Consider the following 22,471-nt stretch of genomic DNA (forward strand, 5'->3'; position numbering starts at 1 on the left):
TTTATCTAAGAAGCCATTAAAGACTTATTGAGTTACAGTGCTATGAAGAAAATTGGGTTATCATCTATGGTTAAATCCAATTCTTGCATCTGCCATCTTTTCAGCTTATGTGGTATATTCTGAAATTACCCGGACTTGCAGACCTGCACTACAAGAATACATTTGCTTCCTAGCCTTTCTATGTCATTTCTAGAGAATTTCTAATGTATGCATAATTTGTGGTTCAGGAAAATGTTGACAGAAAGATGTCAGTGCTTTCTGTTGTTAAAAGTTCAAAAGCCTAATAGGGACCATGTCAGCTTAAAAGTCTTATTCAAAAGTGGGTACTGTCCAATTTCGACGTTTGTGTTTAGATTAGCCTATTCAAAAAAAATATTTGACTCTAGGTCACAAAGGTAGAATTGTGTTAATCAGAAGATAAAGATAAATTAATATCAAGCCAAAATTCAAACGGACAAAAAAAGTGAGAGCTCATCACAAACGGTGTTAAATAAATACCAGCAGGTAAACTGATAAGACACAAAGGATCCAATCTTGCTAGGGAATGACTAGGTAGAAGTCCAGTGCTTATCTCACAAGTCAAGCAGCTTAAGCAAGGCTAAAAGTCATGTTTTCTGAGCTGGCTGAAGAAGCAGTGGACTGTGTGGAGAAAACTAATTGAAATAAAGTGAATATTTGCAGTTTCCGGGAGATACTGTTATATCCTGACTGCAGGAGCCCCAGAGAAAGAGCAACTGTAAATCAGGCAGATGCTTCAGTTTGCCAATTTTTTTTAGCATTTGTCAGAGAAATAATGAAGAACCCATCAGGAAAACATTTCCTTGATTTGTTTATGTAAATCAGGCCAGAATTCTGGGAAACCCAGGTTTTCTGGGAATCTTCAAGAATTACAGCATAGCTGCTCCTTGTGAAATTCTAGCTCTACACACTATTTATTGAGCATTTAAGAAGATCTTTCCGATCATATTTCACAGTTTCCTTTCTTTGTTTTCCTCATGGTAAGATAAGTACCCTGAAATGGGAGACAATAGCCATGCGGTAGCTAAGCGTAGTCAATTGAGATCTACATGCCAGATATGGCCGGTTTCAGAAAGATATTCATTTGTCTGTCTACCTGTTTGCTTCCTGTGACCTTCAAATAACTTCTACCTGTACTGTCAGCAGAGATGCTGTTTTTGTGTCACTGGTGATGCCACAATGAAAGAAAAATATTGCCAAGGCAAAGATGACAAGGAACCAGGACCTAGACCCTAAAGTAGCAAACATTGCAGGGAAGTATCTCCTGGGAGTACTCTCACAACCTACTAAATTCATCCAAAAGTAAATTTTACTAGGATTGAAAAATACTCAACCTCTTGTTCAGAGTGAGAAGCTATATACTGTATGATTTTAAAAGTTGTGCCTTTTTGTCTTTACCACCCTAGTGAACCCATAAAATACTTGCTCTAACTTGCTGAAATTCTATGATTAACAATTTATTTATTTGTCTTAAGCTTTTAACCTTTTAACATATAGGTATATATAGTTTATCTAACCCTTTCTTTAAGGTGATTTCTGGTTTCAGAAAGAGAGGAGTGAGGACCCTTTGGACCAGAAGGAGAAGATACCTCATTTCTCCAAAGCTTTGGTCTGTGATTTACTGTATTGATTGTCTATTTAGATTAGCATTTTGATTTTCAGTCAAAATGGCAGAGGGAAATATATTTTTCCCTCTGAAAATATATATTTTCAGTCATTTATTCAAAGACCAGTGAGACTGAGATAATACCTATGGACTATTCTCTAATATTTTATTGAATGACTTCATTAATTTTAGTGTTCAGGTAGGAGAAATGATACTGAGAATTCTCGAAGAAGGCTTTCAGTAATTGCATCGATCAGTTAAAGGTGTTGATCCAGATGCAACTAACTGCTGGAATGACTAATGACAAGGTTCTGGATGTACTAGGAATTACTCGAGACAGAAGGTCTGAGAGGGTCAAAACTGGTACCCAGAAATGGCACCACCACTCTCCCCTCTTTCACTGTTTCCATCTTCATATCTCCTCCACAGCTCTTCTTGCTTGTCAACTTGGGGAAAGTCATGGTTGATGCCCTTCTGACAGCCTGCTGGAAAAGATCTGTTACCTTTTCTGGCAGTCAGTGACGTCTTCTGCCACAACTGGGCTTTGCTCTGTGGCTTTCTTAGAAAGCAGCGTCCATAGCTGGAGGAGTCTTGAGCTCACTGGGCTGAGTCCTTTCAGCTTGAAGCTGACCTCCCTGATCACACTGCCTCTCCATTGCAGTTTCCATTCTCACACTGACCAATACTAATTGAAGGAGATAGCGTCACCTACTGGTAATCAGGTCCCTGCCTTGTCTTAGGTTGCCATCCAATAACAACTTGAGAATTTATAAAATGTTGTTTTTCTTTACAGGTGTTTCTTGAGCTTATTTCTCAAGTACTAGGCACTATCAGAGAAAGAAATTAATGTTAATTATATACAAACCATACGAATACAAAAGAACATTTAGATAATCACTTCTCTGAAGGAAACTACAATCTCTTCAGGCAGATAACAGATAATATGGGTATCTTCCATTTCTACAAAAGATAAAAATGCAGGTCAGAGAGAAAGAACACTTACTAAAAGTTAAATGGAGTCAGCAGAACCTGAGATTTTCACGTGATGGAAACCTGGACAGGCAGCATAGAGGGACAAGGACAATCTAAGTGGAGAGTCACATGAGCAAAGGAGACTCAGAAATCAGAGCTCTTTGGAAGTGGGAGGTTGCTGAGAAAGATCGAAGATTCTAGGAAGGCCCTTACTTCCAAGATGAGCTTGAATTTGATCTGGTAGGAATTGGTAAACCATTTTGGATTTTTGAGCAGGGATTCAAGCTTAAAATGCATAGTTTTAAGAAAATTTACTTTTCTGGAGTATGCAAACTCAGCTGTAAAAGAGTGGGATCAGAAGCTAAAGATTAGCTAGGAAAAATTACAGTAATCCAGGCAGGTGAGGGTCTAGATTGCAGCAGAAAAGGAGAGGCTCTGATAAATTCAAAAGTTATTGCAAAGTGGAAATTGATAGGACTTCGTGACAAATTGAATTAAATTGACTAATAAATCATTTATTCTTTTGCGCATCTCAGCATACTACATCTCCACCAGTGAACTCATTAAAGAGATTTTTATGTTAATAGCAAAGTTTTTAATGTAAGTTGATTTGAGAGATCTTTTCTGGTTGAATACAGTTGGCAGGCTGTTGGATTTACCCTAAATATGTTAGTAGGCAAGGCCACATTTATCTGGCATCATTACAATTAGGTAATCTAAATAAATAAAATATTTAGACAATTGAAGCTTGCTGTCATTGCCCAGTTTGGGGAGACAGTCCAGAGGGACTGGCCAGATCAGATACCATTTTGTGGTTAAGTTATCCTGAGGGACAAATGGAGAAACAAATTCAGGGGTACTTTTTCTAAGAACAGGAGGGGGGCTTCCAAAAGAAATTCCCCCAACTAAGACATCAGTCTCTGAGACAAAATGGAACATGAAATGAGGATACAGATTCAAGGATCTAATTAATGAAATAATATTACTTATGTGCATTGAGTACCTGCTTCCGTGTGGAAAGCTTTGCATAGGTCATTGGTTTTACTTGTATATATTGAGCACTTACTAGGTATTGGCTGAGCAAAGAGCATAACAAGTATGTTCCCAGCCCTTATGGAGCTTATATTCTGGTATGGGAGATAGTCATCAAACAAATAATTATACAAATACATACTTAGTTACAAATTGTGACCATTGCAGTAAAGGGAAATGTAGAGTGGCATGGGCGTATAACAAGGGTTCCCCACTTAGATTTCACAGTCAAAGATGGTGTTCCTGAGTAAATAATATTCTAGCAGAAACTTTGAAGGATGACTGGGAATTAGCCAGGCAAAGACTAAAAGGTTCAGTGTCAGGTACATTGAAAGGCAAAGTAGGATATCAAATACTGGGAATCTTGGAGTAGGAAGTGGGTGTTTGGCTTAAGCTTTGGAACAAGGTGAAACTGGAACTTGGAATGGATGTAATTACAAGTTGTCCTCTGATTACCCAGCTCAGAACCTACAGACACATGCTAAAATGAAAAAGGCAGCATATTTAATGGTCAGAACATCACAACATTAGATTTGCAGTTAGATGAATGTGGACCCCTTCTTGGGTGTTTTATCCTGGAAAGACACTTAGCCTTTCTTCGCTTTAATTTTTCAATCTGTACAATGGGACTAATACTACTTATCTCTTGGGGATTGTGAAAGGCTCAAATGAGATAATGTCTATAATATACTTAACTCAGTACCTGACAGACAATATATGCTCTTCCTTCACATGTCACCAATTCTTTTGTTATTCTATTTAATTCATATTTATTTGGATCTCTGCATCTCTCTGCAGTATCCTCCCCTGTTAGGACGACTCCCAGATCAGAAGGGAGCAGCTCTGGTAGAAGTGGTCCAGGGCTCGGAGACCTAACGACATGAAGATACCCACATACCTAGCAAAATGTAGAAACTTTATAACAGGCATTTTCTTTGCTGCTCAGATGCTTAGCTGAGTCTTTTCCACCTATTCCCTGGTTTGTAGTTGTGTTTCGTATCTTTGAGGCTCTCTGAAGTGAAGTGTCCAGATTGGGAAAGGGTGAAGGGATTCGTATGTAAATAGACATAGAATTCGGTGTGTGCTCAATTACAATTTGATGAATGAATGATTACTGTATAATTATAGAGATTGGACAGTGATAAGCATAGTTAATTAATTGCTAAGATCATTTACATTAAAACATAATTTTAAAGCATTTTTTAGTAATTGGCATTTTTAAGTTGTTAGTAAACTGAATTGCAACCTTTTGTTCTCTGAATATTCTCTTAACTATAAATCTACCATGTTTTAATCAGAGAAATGTTCTGACAGTTCCAGGAAAGGAAACATTTTTTCTGTTTAAAACATTTCTAGCATTTCAGCCAAACAATTTATCTAGAATGGTTTTCCCTTTAAAAGGAATAGCAGACAATTAGAAGCATAGTACAGTAAATTTTCTGCCTTATGGATCCGAGCCAAAAACCATAGAACTTTTGTGCTTTATAAGCAATTGTAAACGAAAATGAGTAACTGGTATATTGTAATAGACTCTGCTTTGAGCTGCTATTACCATAGAATACTTTTCCGGCTTTCTTAGAAGCACGAGAACAAAATTGGGAAGAAGGCATTTATCTGATTGAATCTAGGATGCTACTTGCATTGTACTTCACTTTAGGTAGAAAGGCAGTCATTTTATTTGCTATTAATGTGAAAAGAGATATCAGTTCTCTTTCTAATGTAGCCTGCAAAAAAAATATCTATAGCCTATACACATGGCTAGAAACAAAGCTACCATATAGCCTTAGACCTCCCTGAATCTGATCAGGCCCTAGGATACTGTTCTGGTCATCACAGTGGGAAGCTACAGGTTTGCTCAAATCAAGTACATCTATGGGAGTTTCTAAAACCTCTCCTTGCACTTCTCCAGAATATAGAATTTTGGGAAAGCCCACTCCAGAGGGTCCCTACGTTTACCTACATAAAAGCTTTACTTATTTGTATAAACAGGTAGATCAGAAATAGGTTAGTGACAATAAATGGGTAAAGTACACTGATGTTTAACTATTTCCCTTGCAATAATACCTGGATGAGATTATTTTATTTGGATTTTGGGAACAAAAGCATTGTTTGGCAATATTTAAATCCTAGTAAATACAAACAGTAAGCGAATTTTACAATTAACTTTAAATAGTTCAGCCAACCACATAACTATATAAATCCTGTGTTCGTTTAATCTCTCTAGGGACTTGGCAATATTTTTTTCTTGATAGGTAGATTTCACATATATTTTATTCATTTACTCAAAAATTTTAACTAAATCCAAGAAAATTCCTAAGCACTCTGCTAGGCACTAGTGCCAAACGGCCCTGCACTAAATGGACACTTAGAGTCTTGTGTGGAATTCAGACAGGAACTAAATAGTGTCTCAGTATTCTGTCTGCAGTATCCTCCCCTCTTAGGACGACTCCCAGATCAGAGGGGAACAGCTCTGGTAGAAGTGGCCCAGGGCTAGGAGACCTGCCACTCCCCTTCTCCCCACTGCGCTCTCAGCACTCCTCTGTAGGGCTCTGCAGATCTAGTTTGAAGATTGCTTTACATATAATTCTGATGTGCAGAAAAATGGAATAATCTTTGCTGAATCTATTTCATTTGGACTAAATCTGTGTCAGATCTTACTGGCCAGCCTTGCCATACTGGCCACATACATGCAAGAAAAAGCCTTCATTCCAACCAACCTAAAGCCACACAATTTGCTCATTACAATGAAAGACATAATTTACTTATTGCATGGCTTAGGCCAGAGAGAATGCCAGTAGGAAGACTCTTCTCCCAGGAAATAAATAGATTATAAAAAACCATAAGAAATACATACATGTGGACAAGAAGCCTCAATATGCTTACCTGTCTACACACACACATCAGCCAAGTACTTTGAACCTCATGAAGGGTTCTGGACTTGCAGAGTATCAGATAATTAGACATATCAGTGCATCTCTAGTCTGGGTAGATTAATCCGGGGTATGAGTGTATTTCTCCGTTTTGTTTTTTGTTTTTTGTTGTTGTTGTTGTTGTTGTTGTTTCTACAAGCAATTTCCTTTTGCATTTCCTCTGTGCAAAACAGGGACCTGGGGATCTGCTTCATTTATTATTAGAGCAAGAAAGTCCTGCTTGACGTTGTATTGGAGCCTTACAGTTTCAAGACTCTGCTGCATAATGCATGTGTTTTGTTAATACCGTTAATACCATGTAATACTAGTGCCCCGATACTGTGTATAAATGAGGCATACAAGTAGCTCCTTCGCCCACCAGCAACATGGTCTGTACATGTAGAAAAATTTACCTCCTGACCCCTTAAATATTGATTGTTTGATTGGAGAATTGAGAGATTCCAGTGGTGGGAACCAGAAAAGATGAAAATGTGTAGGCATAAAAATAGTATAAGGAAGAGAAAAATTATAATGGCATCACATATGTGTTGCATATTCTATGCCAGGTAGTGTTGAAAAGGTTTATGTATATGCATTCATACACTCATCTAAATATTACAGCAGCCCCATGGGATAAACATACTTACTGAAATTTCAGTCTGTGCAACATAGCAAGATCCTGTTTCTACTAAAAATTACATTCAAAAATAATAGCTCAGCATGGTGATGCATGCCTGTAGTCCCAGCTACTCAGGAGGCTGAAGTTAGAGAATTGCTTGAGCCCAGGAGCTCCATGTTGCAGTGAGCCATGATCATGCCACTGCACTCCAGCCTGAGTGATGTGCAACACTCTATCTCAAAAAAAAAAAAAAAAAAAGAAAAGAAAAAGAAATTTTATAGATTCCGGAAACCAAAGTAAAGTGCCTTGGCCAAGACGACATGGCTAACAAGTGACAGAGTGAGGACTTCAACCCAGACAGTCCAGCTGTCAAGTCAATACTCAAAGCCTGGGACTATGCAGCCATAGGACAGCCCTACATGCAGATAGAGGGAAGATTTCTTTATAAACCAAAAGGTGGATGTAGACTCAGTGAATCTGTATAATTGGGTAAAGGGAGTTGTGAGAAAGGGAACCGAGAATTTTGAAAGGAATGGAGGGCTGAATGGAAGCTGAACTGGGGAAGATCCTGACTGTGATGAATAAACAGAAAATAAAAACAATAGTAGTCACTTAGCCACGTTAAATCCCCTTTTAGCAATAGATGGTGGATACAATGATAATCACTGTGAGATTTTTTGAAGGGAATACTAGAGATTCTGGTCCAACTGTGGTTCGAGTGGCTGCAAGGAAAGCATTTTCAACTAGCAGCAGAGGCTGCAGTCATTCACAGGCATCAGGAAATCAGGGGAGCCTCGGAGAGGCTGTGGGTAATGGATGGGAACAAGTTGAAAGAACAGTATGCAGAAGCCTGGGGTCAGGGTGGAGCAGTAAAAGCTGAGCTCAGGACCCAGGAAATGTTTCAGAAGCTAGAAATCAAAAGTCACCAGATGGTAAAAGCCAACACAGCAGAGATGATGCCAAAAGCACCTGGAACCAAGGCAAAAACAGCTTCAGACAGGAGGAAGCAGCTTATATGCTGGACTAGGAACCAAAGTTATTTCCCAGGATAAAGTCATCCTGCTGGAGCCTTTCAGTAGAGTGCTTCACCTCAACTGGCACTGGCTGTCAGCCAAGGAGAAACAGAAGCACTCTGTAGCTCTAACTGAAAAGCCTGCTTTTACAAAGACCCAGAGATCTGAGACACTGGGGTCAACCTGAGCCTGGCCATGGGAGAGGGTGAACTATGGAGAAAAGTGAAGGAATCCCAGGCTTTGGCTAGAGAAGACCTGTGATAAATAGAAAGGGGCCAGGCGCGGTGGCTCATGCCTGTAATCCTAACACTTTGGGAGGCCAAGGTGGGTGGATCACCTGAGGTCAGAAGTTCCAGACTAGCTTGGCCAACATGGTGAAACCCAGTCTCCACTAATAAAAATAAAAATAAAAAATAGCCAGGCATGGTGACGGGCACCTGTAATCCCAGCTACTTGGGAGGCTGAGGAGAATCATTTCCGCGGGGCAGAGGTTGCAGTGAGCCAAGATCTCACCACTGCACTCCAGCCTGGGTGACTGAGTGAGACTCCATCTCAAAAACAAAAGCAATTTAAAAAAAGAAAGAAACGGACTGGTGCTGTGGAACTGGAAGAGCCTGGAAGAATTTGATGGATGCTGTAGAACATCTAGGCCAATTGTGCCCCTGTCATTTACCTAATCAGTATTGGGTTTTTCATCCTGAGTCTTTTGTGCATGTAAAAGTAGTTAAACCCTTTATGCTCTTAAGTATTTACCTTGCTGCAATGTATGGTAATCAATGAGGTTTGAAAGGACTGCTTTAGAAGAGAAAGAGGAGAAGCAGGGAATCATAAGGGTTGTTTTCCCCTTAAGAAACCAAAAAGAACAAGCTTTGAATAGAGGTGCAATGCCCCTTCCCACTTTAACATTCTGTGAGTCTCTGAATGTCCTAATCCCCCCAGGGTGAAAATGACTCACAGAGGCAGGTGCTACCTACTGTATTTTTGTGGAGCTGTACTGGGGCATGTGCCCTCAATGCGTAGCCTGTCTTTTCTGGGACTTCAGGCTCTCACTATGAAGGGCTTTCTCTGTTTTGTGCTCAGGGCATTGCCTAGCTAACATGAGCCTATCTCTGGGTACTTCCACTGAGGCTAGGCTGCATACCCAGCGATACATGGGAGTACCATAGTTCCAGGGCCACCACTAGCTTTCGTTGCCTTTGAGCAAATGCTGTCCTGCTCCAGAGTTTATGGCTTGGCACAGAGTGGAATCTGCATTTCAGCCGACACCCAGCCCTCAGCCGGGAGTCTTGTGCAGTGAGGAACTCGCACAGCCATTTGCAGTTTGCTGTGCCTCTGTGGATTGCTTCTGTTTCTGCCGGATGGTGATGAAGGGGTGCTCCAACACATCAACTCTGTAGCTCAATAGCTTTCAGCCACAAAGCTTTATTTCCTATATTCTCTCTGGCTTACCTAACCAAAATATTGAAGTCCTCTTTGACTCCTCCCTCAGCCTTTACATTCAGTTAAATACTAGTGTTGATCCCACCTCTGATTTCTCAAAGACTATTTCTGTAGTTCAAAAACCAAGAGAAGTAACATTGACAGAGCCCTGCCATATGCCATATTAGGTCTCTTTTACTCATTATAGGCTATCTTCCTCATCCATTGTGTTCATTTCATAAACATGGAAAGCAAGGCTGGGAGAGTTTAAGTATCATGGCCTCAAGTTAATTAAGTGCTGCCTACCCAGGTCTGTCTGCTTCTAAATTCCAAGCTCACCTGCGCTGCATTACACTGTGCTCATCAATCTGCTCTAGGACCTACCATTAAATGGCTTTGCCAACCTTGCACTTTCCGTCCACCAGCCTATCTTCCACACTGGTGCTGGAGGTGGCTCCCTTAAATGCATACCACCTCTTCTGTCACCTGCAGATCTTTGAGGACTAGCCATTTCTGACAGGTAAAGTTCACCCTTCCCAGCCTGTCATATGCAGCCCTTACTTATTTCCCCAGCCTTGGTTCCTAACACTCTTGCCCCATCTCCAACACCATCAGACTGAGACCAACACATCCAGGCCCTGGGCATAAATGGTAATGGGAAGATGTTGCATGATTGACGCTCAGCATTCAAAAACAGTTGTTGTCTCTGGGGAAGAGATTTGTGGGTGGGAAAGCTGAGCCATAAAAGGCCTTGAATAAACACTGAGAGCTGAGCAAATAAGCTTGTGCATTAGAATGCCTGCAGGGTGCCCAGACTAGTTAGGGGTGTGGCAGGCTTTGGGAGAAAGGCCAATGGTCAGGTCTGCCCCACTGAGGGCTGCTGGGAAGATTTTCACCGAACTGCCTAAATAAGTGGCCTTAAGATGCCCCCATCCCAGGCTCGGACACCCACACTGCACTTCCTAGTCACATTGAGTTAGTTGTTCTTTCCCGTAGGTACCCTGTATTTTCGTACTTCCATTCCTGCACATGTGCTATGTTTTCAACCTGTAAGATTTGTTGTCACCTGGAGAAATTTTCCACTCTCCAGGGTCACACATTATTGTCATCTTCTCTGTGAAGCCTTCTAAACTCCTTGTGGGCAGTGTTACAACTCTCCTTTATGGTTTTATAGAGAAAGGGAGAATGTTTTGGTAAAGAAGGAGTCTGAGTTGGAGAGTGCGAAGCAGGATTAGGAGTAGAATAGCATCTATTCCCCCCAGGGCTCTTAGGTCTTTGCTCATTCTGCTGCAGTGGCATTAGCCACTTTGTATGGTGACTAGTTTTGTAAAATAGACAGATGTCTACAGGTACTTCAGCCTTGTCTTAGAGCAAGCTTTTAGTGCTCCCTGCTCCCAGTGGGCCGCAAGTTATTTCTAGAAGGAATAAACCAGTTACGATGTAATTCCAGCTGTTTGAACTTTCTGGCTCTAGCTATCCTTGCCCATGTTCCCTGCCCGTAAAGCCTTTACAGATGCCTCACCACTGCCATCGTCTATCAGGGAAGCAGATGCCAGTAGCTATCCAAGCCTGCAGACTCTTGATAATCCCCAACTCCTGTTCTCTAAGGCACCAGCGCTGGGCAGGGCTTTGCGCAGATGGTAGGAGTGCACCTTCTGGACCCTGGACAACTCTCTTTACACCCATCCAAGAACAACACCCATGCAAGAACCTCTTTACCCCTCCTGCACATCCAGTCTGCAAACTCCAATGGAGAATAGGTTCTATTTCTTCCCCCGCTATCCTTCCCACTCCATCTAAGACCTGTCCTTAATAAAACTCTTATCTTAGGAAAACAAAGCTCTTGTGCAGATGAGTGAATGAGCTACAGCTGTTGGGAGTGAGCAGGACAATCCTATCTTTAGATAAACACCCCACAGAAATGGGTGGATATGTGTACCAAAGGACTTACACAGGAACGTTCATGGCAGCATAATTTTTATAGCTGAAACTGGAAACAATCCAAATAACCATCAATAACAACATGGATAGATAAACTATAGTGTACTGACATACAGGTTATGGTATATAGTAATGGAATGAACTACTGCTACATGCAGCAGTGCAGATGGATCCTGTGTGCATAAGGTTGAGCTAAAAAACCCAGCCACAAAAGACTATGAACTATATGGTTTCACATTAAGTTTTTTAAAAGGGCAACTAATTCATAGTACTAGAAGTCAGTTTAGTAGTTATATTTCAGGAGGAGGGAGCAGAGGGGATCTTCTAGAGCTTTGGTGTCGAAATGACTGATTTGGAGGTGAATGTTCTGACTAAGGCCTTCTGCCTGGGTAAGAGTCTCTGAGCAGTTCGGAAATGGCCTACATTCATCAGATGCAGAGGCAGCCTGTTCAAACTGTCTGTTCAGCCTGCAGTGGGGGCATTGGAAGTGGACATGAAGAAGGATATTTTGAATAGCTTGGTGTCCACTCTGCTCATAGGAAGGGACTTAATGATTGATTCAGTAAGTAAAATTTCAGGAAGGAATGGCGTGCATTTAAATATGGGCTTCTGTGGCAACAGTGCTAGAGCTGAGGAAAAAGGGAACAAGCTGTGATAATAGCAGTTTCCATCTGGACCTTACCTTTACGTGGCTGTTTTAGCCATCAGCATTCCAAAATGAATTTGAAATCACATTTTACCTCATTTATCTTTATATCTGGCCCAATATTTCTTTTGGTAATCCATGGCTGTGAAGCCCTTATAAGCAGAATCCTGGCCTATTTTCAAGGATGGGAGATATGACACACCAATTAACTCTAGGAAGGTTTGAATATAGGGTGGTTTTATTTCACCACTCAGAATGTTGAAGCCATATATCAACATAGCCAGCCACTGCAAATTCCAATACCGGAATCACATTGCTCCCATAGTGGATCATCTGACTGTCAGGAGATTCTCAGCAAACAACAACAACAACAAAAAGCATTAGGCCGCTTCTTCCTAATTATGTCTCTCTCTAAATATCTAATTATCATCGAGAACAAATTGCATGTTACAGAGATAATATTATGGGGAATCGTTAATCTGTTGGGCTTCTGCTTTCGAATTCCTGAGTCGGTACTGCAGCTGCTGTAGCAAAAATTCTGCCACCTGGACACTTCATTATGATTTCATATTTAAATGCAAAAAAACTGCAGAAGAGAGGTTCTATTTGATGGACTTGGCTTCTTCAGGCATTTCATACTTAGATATGCATCACATGTACAGATTTTCCAAATATCCCAGGTACCTGGGAATAGTGAATAATTGAGCATTTACAGGGACAGAATTACAAGAGAACAATGGGAATACAGTAATACCAATAAGGTGACAGTGGAATTCTCTAATTATACTTTCTTTTTATAATTTCTTTATAATTCTCTAATTATACTTTCTTTTATCCATGCACAAAGGTCTGCAGCTTTTTGTAGCATTCCTTGGTAACTGCATGGGACTTCCTTAATAAATGCTGATCCAAAAAGTACACATTCCCAAAGACTACCTGATAATTGCACCTACCGTAATATGCTTAAAGCTAATTAACATTCAGTCTTCACTTTAGAGAATAGAAATTACCAGGTACTTATCCCATAATTACATCTTTGTGCACTCACAATTGTAATCCGTGGCATTAGCTATGTAATTAAATGATGAACAGTGACTGTATAAGTAGGGAGTACTTATGTAAAATTTGTGTCTTATCAAAAATAAATAAATAAACAGATTCAAAGACTCATGTCTCATTTGAAATTCCATTGTTCTCAGGGAGATTGTATAGCATGTCAAGAATTGATAATAATACTGTTAGCTCCTTGAAGGTGGGAAGATGATAGTACTGCCACTCTGTCAGGAAGATGCCCACTGTGGTTCATCTTACCACCAGGGATGAGCAGCACCAAGCAAGTCTCATGGTATTTTTCTCGGCGTGCATCAAATAACAAGTACTTAGACACTGTCTTACTAAATCTGACCTGTCTCTAAGCTATGAAATCCGGTAGTTTTATGTCAGATGCTTTGTGCAAGAATTCTTTTAAAAAATAATGTTTTCATCTGATCACAATGCTAATATATATTCATCATGGAAAGTTTGTAAAATATTGAAAAACACACAGAAGAAAATAGAAATCACTTGTAATTCCTTATCAATGTTAACTTTTGTCCTTATATGCTTTCAGTCTCTCTTGTAGATGAATCTCACTGTATATACATACATATGTATACTTCTTGCAACCTGCTTTTTAGAAGCGGTATATTGTGAACATTCTAATGAAGTATTATTGTCTTTTATCATATTTCTCACAACTCCATTATATTCTGTAATATTGACAGTCCCTAAATTATTTAACCAGTTTTGATGAACATTTAGGCTAGTTTTTCAACATTAATTGCTATTATTTTATTATTCACCACGTGAGAGTTCTCTAAAAGAATTTTTAAATGTTGTTTTCATGAAAACATATTAAAGGTCATTCATTCTAAATTATTACCTTGTGACAATATCAGTGCCTGCGTTCGCATCTGTATTCACGGTGTGCTGTGCTGTGTGTCGCTTTCATTGTTGTGAGCTGATGAGAAAGGACAGAGGTCTGCTTAATAAGGAAATGATCATATAGTTGGTTCCACCAAGTGAAACCAAAAGACCTCATAGTATGCAGAACAAATGGAAGCTCAAATACCAAAAAGCAGTGATAGGACTGAGCCATCACATGGAGGTAGCAGAGATACATAAAACTCAAAATTAAAAAAGAAAATAGAAACCCAATAAGTTGATACCATATTCACAGCAGACAGCAATCAAGGCTCTCATAAAAGTCATTAGTTTCGAGACCAGCCTGATTAACATGGAGAAACCCCATCTCTACTAAAAATGCAAAATCAGCGGGGTGTGGTGGCACATGTCTGTAATCCCAGCTACTCGGGAGGCTGAGGCAGGAGAATCGCTTGAACCCATGAGGCAGAGGTTGCAGTCAATCAAGATTGCACCATTGCACTCCAGCCTGGGCAAGAAGAGCGAAACTCTGCCTCAAAAACAAGAACAAAAACATTAGTAACCCTAAATTAATGTTGTTGTTTTGAATGTCATGTGTTTTGTAAATGTTGTATTTAATTTGTAGATTTGTTTTACGTTTGTTTGGGTTGTATAGTTGTATAAGAACCATAATCCTAAACAGCTACTATGTAATTTCATATTTTCACACATCTAGGTAACAGTAAAATTAATTTAAGTCAAAAATGAGGGTCTGTAAGAAGTTTTCATTTTAAAACAGATCCATACATTTTCTCAATTTGGGTTACACTGTCCTCATAGCTACATCATTATGCATATCCTTGGAATAAATTATCTCCTTAGGGAAATTTCTTAAACATAAAATTATTGTCAAATGTTATAAATATTCTAAGGCTTTTGATGTTTCTGTTAAATTTGAGTACAGACTGTTCAAGTTACTTTTCTCCCTTTAGTTTACCCTTCATTTGTAATACTTTCTGCAGTAGTACATTCATTCTAGTTTGCCAAATATTTATTGAGTGCTAACCATGTGTAGGCATCATGTATTGGGATTGACCAGTGAACATGTTAAAAATGCATCATCGTGGACCCCACACGAGACCCACTGAATCAGAATCTGCATTTTCACAAGATCGCTAGGTGATACGATTGCATATCCAAGTTTGAGATGCAGTGTTCTAAGAACTAGACCTGGAGGTAGACTGTCTCTCTAACACTTCCTCTTTGACCATCTCGAAGGTACCCCAAACACAATATGTTTGTCTTAGTTTTGGGAGCTGCTATTATAAAATATTACAAAATATCATAAACTGGGTAGCTTATAAACAAACATTTATTACCCTCAGTTCTGAAGTTAGGAAGTGCAAAATCAAGGCACCAGCAGATTTGCTGTCTAGTGAGGGGCAGCTTCTTCCTAGACGGATGTCTACTCACTGTAACGACACACAGTAGAAGGTGCAAGACAGCTTTCTGGGGTCTCTTTTATAAGAGCCATTCATGAGGGCTCTGCCCTTGTGACCTAATTATCTCCTAAAGGCCTCATCTGCTAATACCATCACATTGGTGATTAGGTTTCACTACATGAATTTAGGGGGCGGGGAGGGGCACAAACATTCAGACCATAACAACGCTCAACATGCAGTTCTTTTTTTTTCCCACCATACCTAGTTATTTTTCCAGTTTTCCTCATCTCAGTGAGTGGCATCACCATCCACTCTCTCATGCAAACCAGAAACCGCCCTCTACTTTACCCCCCATATCTAATGTATCAGCGAGTTCACTATCTCTCACATCCCTCCGATTTTTTTGCTCTTTCTCTCTACTGCCACGATCCTTGCCTAAGCTACTCTTGTGTATTACCTGGATATTTTGCAGTATCTTCTGAACTGGTCCCCCTGCTTCCATTCTTATCCCCTCTAGTTTGTTTTCCACGATAAGTTGTGGAAAAGAGTAATCTTTTGGATAGGCATATTGGAACTTACCACCAGCTTGCTTAAAACATCCCAAGGACCTTCCATTGCTCTCATGATAAAGACAGAAATCTGTAAGGTGGTCCCACAAGATGGAGTCCTGCTTGCTCTCTGGACTTGTCCCATGCCAAGTTCTGTAAGGTAGCAGTCCTCTCTCATTGTGTTCTCCTCGCCCTTCAGTTTACCTAGTGAACTTCTATTGTTCCTTAGACTGTAGCTCAATCATTTCTTCCTCAGCAAACCTTCCCTGATCTCCCTAATTAGATTCATTCCTCTTGTTCTGTGATCTCAAATTATACCACTTATTCCCCTGCGTTTTTATCACTGTTGTAACTCAGCATTCATTTTTGGTGTCTTTGATTAATATCTGGCACCCCATGAGAGTGCAAGCTCCATTAGGGCAGAGACCACATCTGTTTTTTTCAGGGCCTAGAGGATGATAGGTGATGTCTTACAGGTCCTTACTGCTCTGGCTGTCTTCATGAGTGGTTCTTCCATATGGAATGCCCTTTTCCTCCATTGTCACTTAAATAAATAATACCTGTCTTTCAAGATTGAATTAAAGGAACAACTCCTCAATATGATCTTCCCGGCTGAAGTCCTCTTCAAATCCTCTTATAAGGTCCTTATTACCTTCTACAATAATTACTATGCATTTTTCTCTCTCTGTATCAATCAATGTAAGTAACCATTAGTTGCTGCAAAAGATAAACAGAAGTTGAATTTCAATCACACCCAGTTCAACATGGACTAACTGAAGCACTCTTAGGCCCCCTTCATCTTATCAGGCCATTTTCCTCACATGTGGCTCACAAGGCAGCCACAAAGCATGGAGAGGACTCACAGTCTCTTAAATGACAGGAAACAGAAATGGCATGTCACTTGTGCTGACATTTCATTGGCTGGAACTAGTAAGCTGACTCCTCCTAAATGAATGGTGCCATGGAATGTAGTCTCCTACATGACCAGGAGGATGCACAGAGCCAGCTATGAGTGAAAACTCGTCATCTCTACCAAGCTGTATGTAAACTCTTGAAAGGGGACAAGATCTAAGCCCGAGTCACCTTCAGAACACTAAAGTACTCAACCTCTCCCATGTTTGCCAATTAATACAAATTGCTGATTCAATGAATGGCTCAGGATTTCAGAAGAGGGGAGATGAAAGCAGAGAGAAGCAGAAAGGCAGATACAGAGCAGTGCAAGAAGACAGCATCTCTCTCTTAGTCCATTACTGTTTGTTTCAGCTACTGACACACTTTTGGGCAGTGTTAACTGAATTGATAAACAGCACACCCCACCCCCACCCCCACCTCCCAAAGTCTGTTTTTTGGGGTTTTTGTTTGTTTTTGAGACAGAGTCTTGCTCTGTCACCCAGGCTGGAGTGCAGTGGCACTCACTGCAACCTCAGCCTCCTAGGTTCAAGCAATTTTCATGCCCTCAGCCACCTGAGTAGATAGGATAACAGGCATGTGCCACCATGCACGGCCCGAAGTCAGTTTTTGTTGTAATAGCGTAGCTTCCTATATGTGATATTATTGAAAAGTTTCAGAATAACACCCTTGAGCTGGACAGTGTGCAAGGTGTTTTACATATACTGCTATACAGTAATTCTTTCAACAATTCTGCAGTAGAGGCGTTCTCATCACAGAACTCACAATTTTCTGCCTCAGAATATGCATTGAACTCTGTCTGCCTCTAAAACCTATGTTCTTAACCACGACACCACATTGAAGTTTATTAAACATCCGAGTATTTATCAACCCGAAGAATGAGCACATGCAAGTAATGTGATTAATCTACCCATTATAATCCCTGTGACTTAGCCTTGGAAATAGACTCTAAGGAAACACTTGTAGAATTTTGCCAAGACAGTAGCCAAATTCCAGAGAATATATGTGTATTTAATTAAGTTACATATTCTAAAGCTAGGGTGATGAGCAATTTGGATAATGTTTCATGTGTGTCTGCGTTGAGGGAGTGGTGGTTTCCAGATGAGACAACGGCCACAAAGTACCTTGTCATCTCTTCCATTGATATATATGCTCATATATGCTTACACAAATAAGACTAGCTTTTGGCTTTATGCTTAGTTTTATGTACATACAAACATTAAATTGTGAAGGTGTTCATCACAGGGAAACCAAAGAAGCCCTCGTAAGCCTTATAAATCATTGTCTGTACATCCAGCTCACTGTGGGTGGTAGACCATCAGAGCACATGGGGACCGAGTGGCAGTCTGTGTTACATTAAGAATGTGGAACCTATTAAGCAGAGAATGAGAAGTTGAAGGATTCCATTTTTCACCAGCTCTAACATGGTTACTCTTTAAAGCTATTTATTGAATATAAAGACATTTGATTGAGCACTTAGTAGTATGAATCTTTCTCTACCACTCTCATTCATCACCTATTTTCACCGAATCTTTGTTAAAATTTGCAGTAATGGTGCTGTATAAAAGGGCCTTTATGTGACTCACAGTCCCTATAAAATACGATTTTTTTTTCTTCAGATCATCTTTTGAAAACTGCTGCTGCTTGTTATTTCACATATTTTTTTCCAAGTGCATTAAGTTTACCTGCAACGGGAAAAGATTATTTAGAGAAACGTACACTTTCTATTTCCTTTAATAGCTTGTGTTATGATATGTTTGATAGTTCATGAAGGACACTGTCAGATTTGGAGAATGAGCCAATAAACTTTAGGTACTAAGAAATATAGCCCCGAAATGATGCCTCCTCATATGCAGAGATATTTTATCAGCTTAATGGTACCTTTTAGTGTCTGACACCTTCAGTTTACAGGTCTGCTCGATGGCCTGTTTGCTTCTGTGCCAAATTAGTGTTGAGGGAGGTTTCCGATGAGAAGAATATCCAGTTTGGATATTAGAGTTATGGCTGTCAAGTTGGAGGCGGTCAGCCTGGTTTATCTCAGATGGTATCTTTTACTGCAGAGGCTGACTGGGGACTCATGAAATGCCCAAGAAACTCTTGTTTGGCTGTGAGGGTGCAAATCAAGGTGTGTGGGCAGGTGGGTAGGCATCTCTTGCCTACAGCATTAACAGACATTTTATTTTATAAAGTATGTTCTGTCTTCCCCAGGTTAAAAAAAAAAAATCATATGCTCATCTTATTTTAAACAGATTCTTTTAGTGGTAAATGGAAGCTTGTAACCTATAAACTAGCATTTATCTTTATATTCAAAGCTTGGGCAACCAGGGAAGAAAATCGAGAGTGAGGACACTTATAAAAGGAGGAGAATGTGGGGTCAGGAAGCAGAGAATGAAAAAGATAGTGTTCTGGAAGAAAAAGGGAGGCCAATTGTTATCTCTAAACTGCCTATGCCTGTGAACTTCATCTAAGAACAGAACATCCAAAAACCAGGCTTACTAGCCTTGTCTTTCTCTTTGGAAATACAGAGTTTGGCAAATAAATAAGGGGATATTTAATTATCTTCAGGCAAATATTTCATGTGAACAGTATAGCAAATTATACTGTGCATATATAATGCCATGTTTGGAGCAGATGACTGAGTTGCAAGGTAGAATGATCATGAATCATCTGTCAGTTACTCCTCTGCCCTGGATCTAGTCGTTATACATTTATTTTTCAATGTCTTCTGTTTTAAAATGACTCTTCTCCAAATACTAGAAGAGCACTTAGTTCCTTTTTGTAGAGAATTTGTATCTTCGAAATGGACAGGAACTTCAAATATCACAAGAAAGGGTAGCTTTAGTTTTCTTTTGTTTTACCAGTTAGATTATCTGGCTGAGGTTGATTTAACTCAGTCAGGTAAGCTGGTAAAAGTTTGTCTTTGCTTAATAAGACTGATTTTTTATTGCATTAATCAAACAATCTTTATATTCTAAATTTTGTGCAGTTTAAATAGGACATTGTTAATTCAGTTCCTCAATTCATTACAAAGGTGCAGTACAGATGCTCACACATTGACTTCCTGAATGATAGATGCAGGGTAAGAAAAGCAAAACCAGCTTCATGATATCTGTGGTCAAGATATATATTAAGATGAATATGGAGAAGAGTCTACTGAGTCTGCTGAAACCCTTTCAAATATTTTGGGTTTTTGTTGTTGTTATATTACTCTGTTTATTCTAAAATCAGGCATCTGAGGCTTTTTTCTCTCCTCAGAAAGATATTTCTGGAATTTCATGACATTGTAATGGTGACTGTTATTAAAGCAAAATTTGATGGCTTTTGTTTATGAGACCTGCCAAACAGTGCAAACCACAGTTACTATTTCCTTTAGAAGGAATATGGTAAATTTTTCTGTAAGACACTCTTTACCCAATAAGGGGGGATTTATAGTTTCCAAAAGTGTAACATAAAAACAATCTTCAGTTTCCCCATGTTATGTATACATCTAGTAATATACTTTCTGTCCTGCGTAGCTACCAGCAATTTTAATATATACAGTTACTCTTAAAAACTTTTATATGATACACCACTTTTTGTTACCTTCTAATAAGAATAGTGGATTCTAGGCTAGCAATATTTCATGCTGATGATACATATCTTGTAAGACTATGAACTTTTTGAAAGCAGGCATAGCAAGCATATAATTTAAACTCTACTGTATGCATTAGAGATTACAGAGGGCCTGAGTTTCCTCAAGCCACCCATCTTATTAAGTCATAGCACTGTATACTACATAATGGATTTGAATTCTGATTGAAATCATTCATGATCAGGGAATATTTACTCTAGATATAGAAAATTCAGGCAGCTGGGGAAAGAGAAGGGATCGAGTTGTTTCACAAGCCTGCTTATGCCCCTGTGTTTGTGATTGTAACTCTAATTATATTTGTACTGTATTAAATGAACTAATTTAACTAAATGTTCCATAAGTTGATAAAATATTAGCTCAAAAGTTGTTTCTATTAAAATTATATTAATACTTTAGAGAGACTCAAGACAAGTTGCTTTTAAAAACTGCTATTGAATTCTTTATAAACATATATGTCATGGAAACCTAGGGAGGAGAGAATTTCCATAAACAGACTATGCTCCACTGTGTGCCAGTGCCTCAAGAATAGGAGGAAAATAAAGAATGTGAAGAGGCCATGGGCTTGGCAACTCAGGAGCCACTGCTGACAGTGCAGGTTCAAGTTTCATCATATAGATAAGGGCAAAAGCTGGATTTCAAGATTTTAGGCATGAGGTGGAGGGAAATGGGGACAGGACATGAAGATCATGATTGTGTGGCGTCATTCAGCAGCCAGGTGAAGTGGAGAGGAAGGAGTTATGGAGAAGTTGATAGTCTATCGCTGAGAAGGACTTTAAAGGAGTATGTATGAGAGAAAAAGACTTTAAAAGAGCAAGAGGTGTTTAATGAGTATGATGCAGAGGAAAGAGCAAGGTTTTGGGTTTGCAATCTGTGTGCCTTTTAGTAATGTATTTAACCCTTGAGCATCTAGCTGCTCCTTCTATAAAACTGAAATAATATAAGACTCAAAAGATTTGGGGTGAATAAAGTTAAATGTAGATGATATAGCATAATTTGTTCTTTTTCTTTATATCTTATCTTCTGTTGGAAGACTGTATTCTACTGAGCATGTTGATGGGTTAGCATAAGCACTTTGGCTGCAGGCCTGGGAAAAGCTGAATAGCCCTGGATTCAGATAACAGAGATTCAGCCACTCCTCCCGATGATTCAGGAGCCTGCGGCTGGGCAGCAGAGGTGGCAGTGGGCAGTGAAGGGCTAGCAAATGAGACAGATGCCTGGCATGCAACGTGACTACTTCCATAGGGCCCCCACGCAAACAATAATTTCTGTTGAACTCGCAAATGTTTGGTGTGGATATAGTGGGAGCCAAATAAGGACCTTTGTTTCATGCCAGGGTCAGTAGGTTAAAGGAAAGTTTCTCAGGGAAGATAAAATTCAAAAGACCATCACAACTTGTTATTCAAAATGAACCAAAAAAAAAAATCTTTGGAAAGACTTTGTGCTTCTACAGGATGAGGAAAGAGGCAAGGGGAATAGATGGAAATTTCAACGAGACTTCAGGTGGCAAGGAAGCCCTGAGCTGACTCCTGGACCACATATGAAGCCAGGTGTCTTGAACATAACTGACATGGAATTGGTGATGCTAATTAGCATAATCTTTGATCAAAGATGCACCAAAGGTCATTGTTGTAGGTCCACTGTCCACAAAGTGGTTGGAGGAATGGGACTGAGATGATGGCTGAGTTTCTTTTCTTTATAGGACATGCAATTAATGACTGCAGCAGAATGTTGGCTCTTGTGTTGCGTTTCCCTAATGCCTGAACATCGGTCATGAACTTGCTAGCCTTGCCACAATTTATCCAGTAAGCAATGTTTTACTCTTACCTTTACAGAAATCTAAGAGCTTTGAAATTGGCTACATACA

General features: G+C 39.7%; 1 protein-coding gene across 1 annotated transcript in view; it reads left to right on the forward strand.

The window, feature by feature from the left end:
- Positions 1-22,471, forward strand: part of LOC108529129 (attractin-like protein 1) — a gene marked incomplete at its 5' end in the record, with an annotated part of 414,893 nt that overhangs the window by 340,575 nt on the left and 51,847 nt on the right. The gene's annotated exons all lie outside the window — the stretch shown is intronic.

The sequence above is a fragment of the Rhinopithecus bieti genome, unplaced genomic scaffold (genome assembly GCF_001698545.2).
Source record: "Rhinopithecus bieti isolate Rb0 unplaced genomic scaffold, ASM169854v2 scaffold_5982, whole genome shotgun sequence".
NCBI classification, from domain to species: domain Eukaryota; kingdom Metazoa; phylum Chordata; class Mammalia; order Primates; family Cercopithecidae; genus Rhinopithecus; species Rhinopithecus bieti.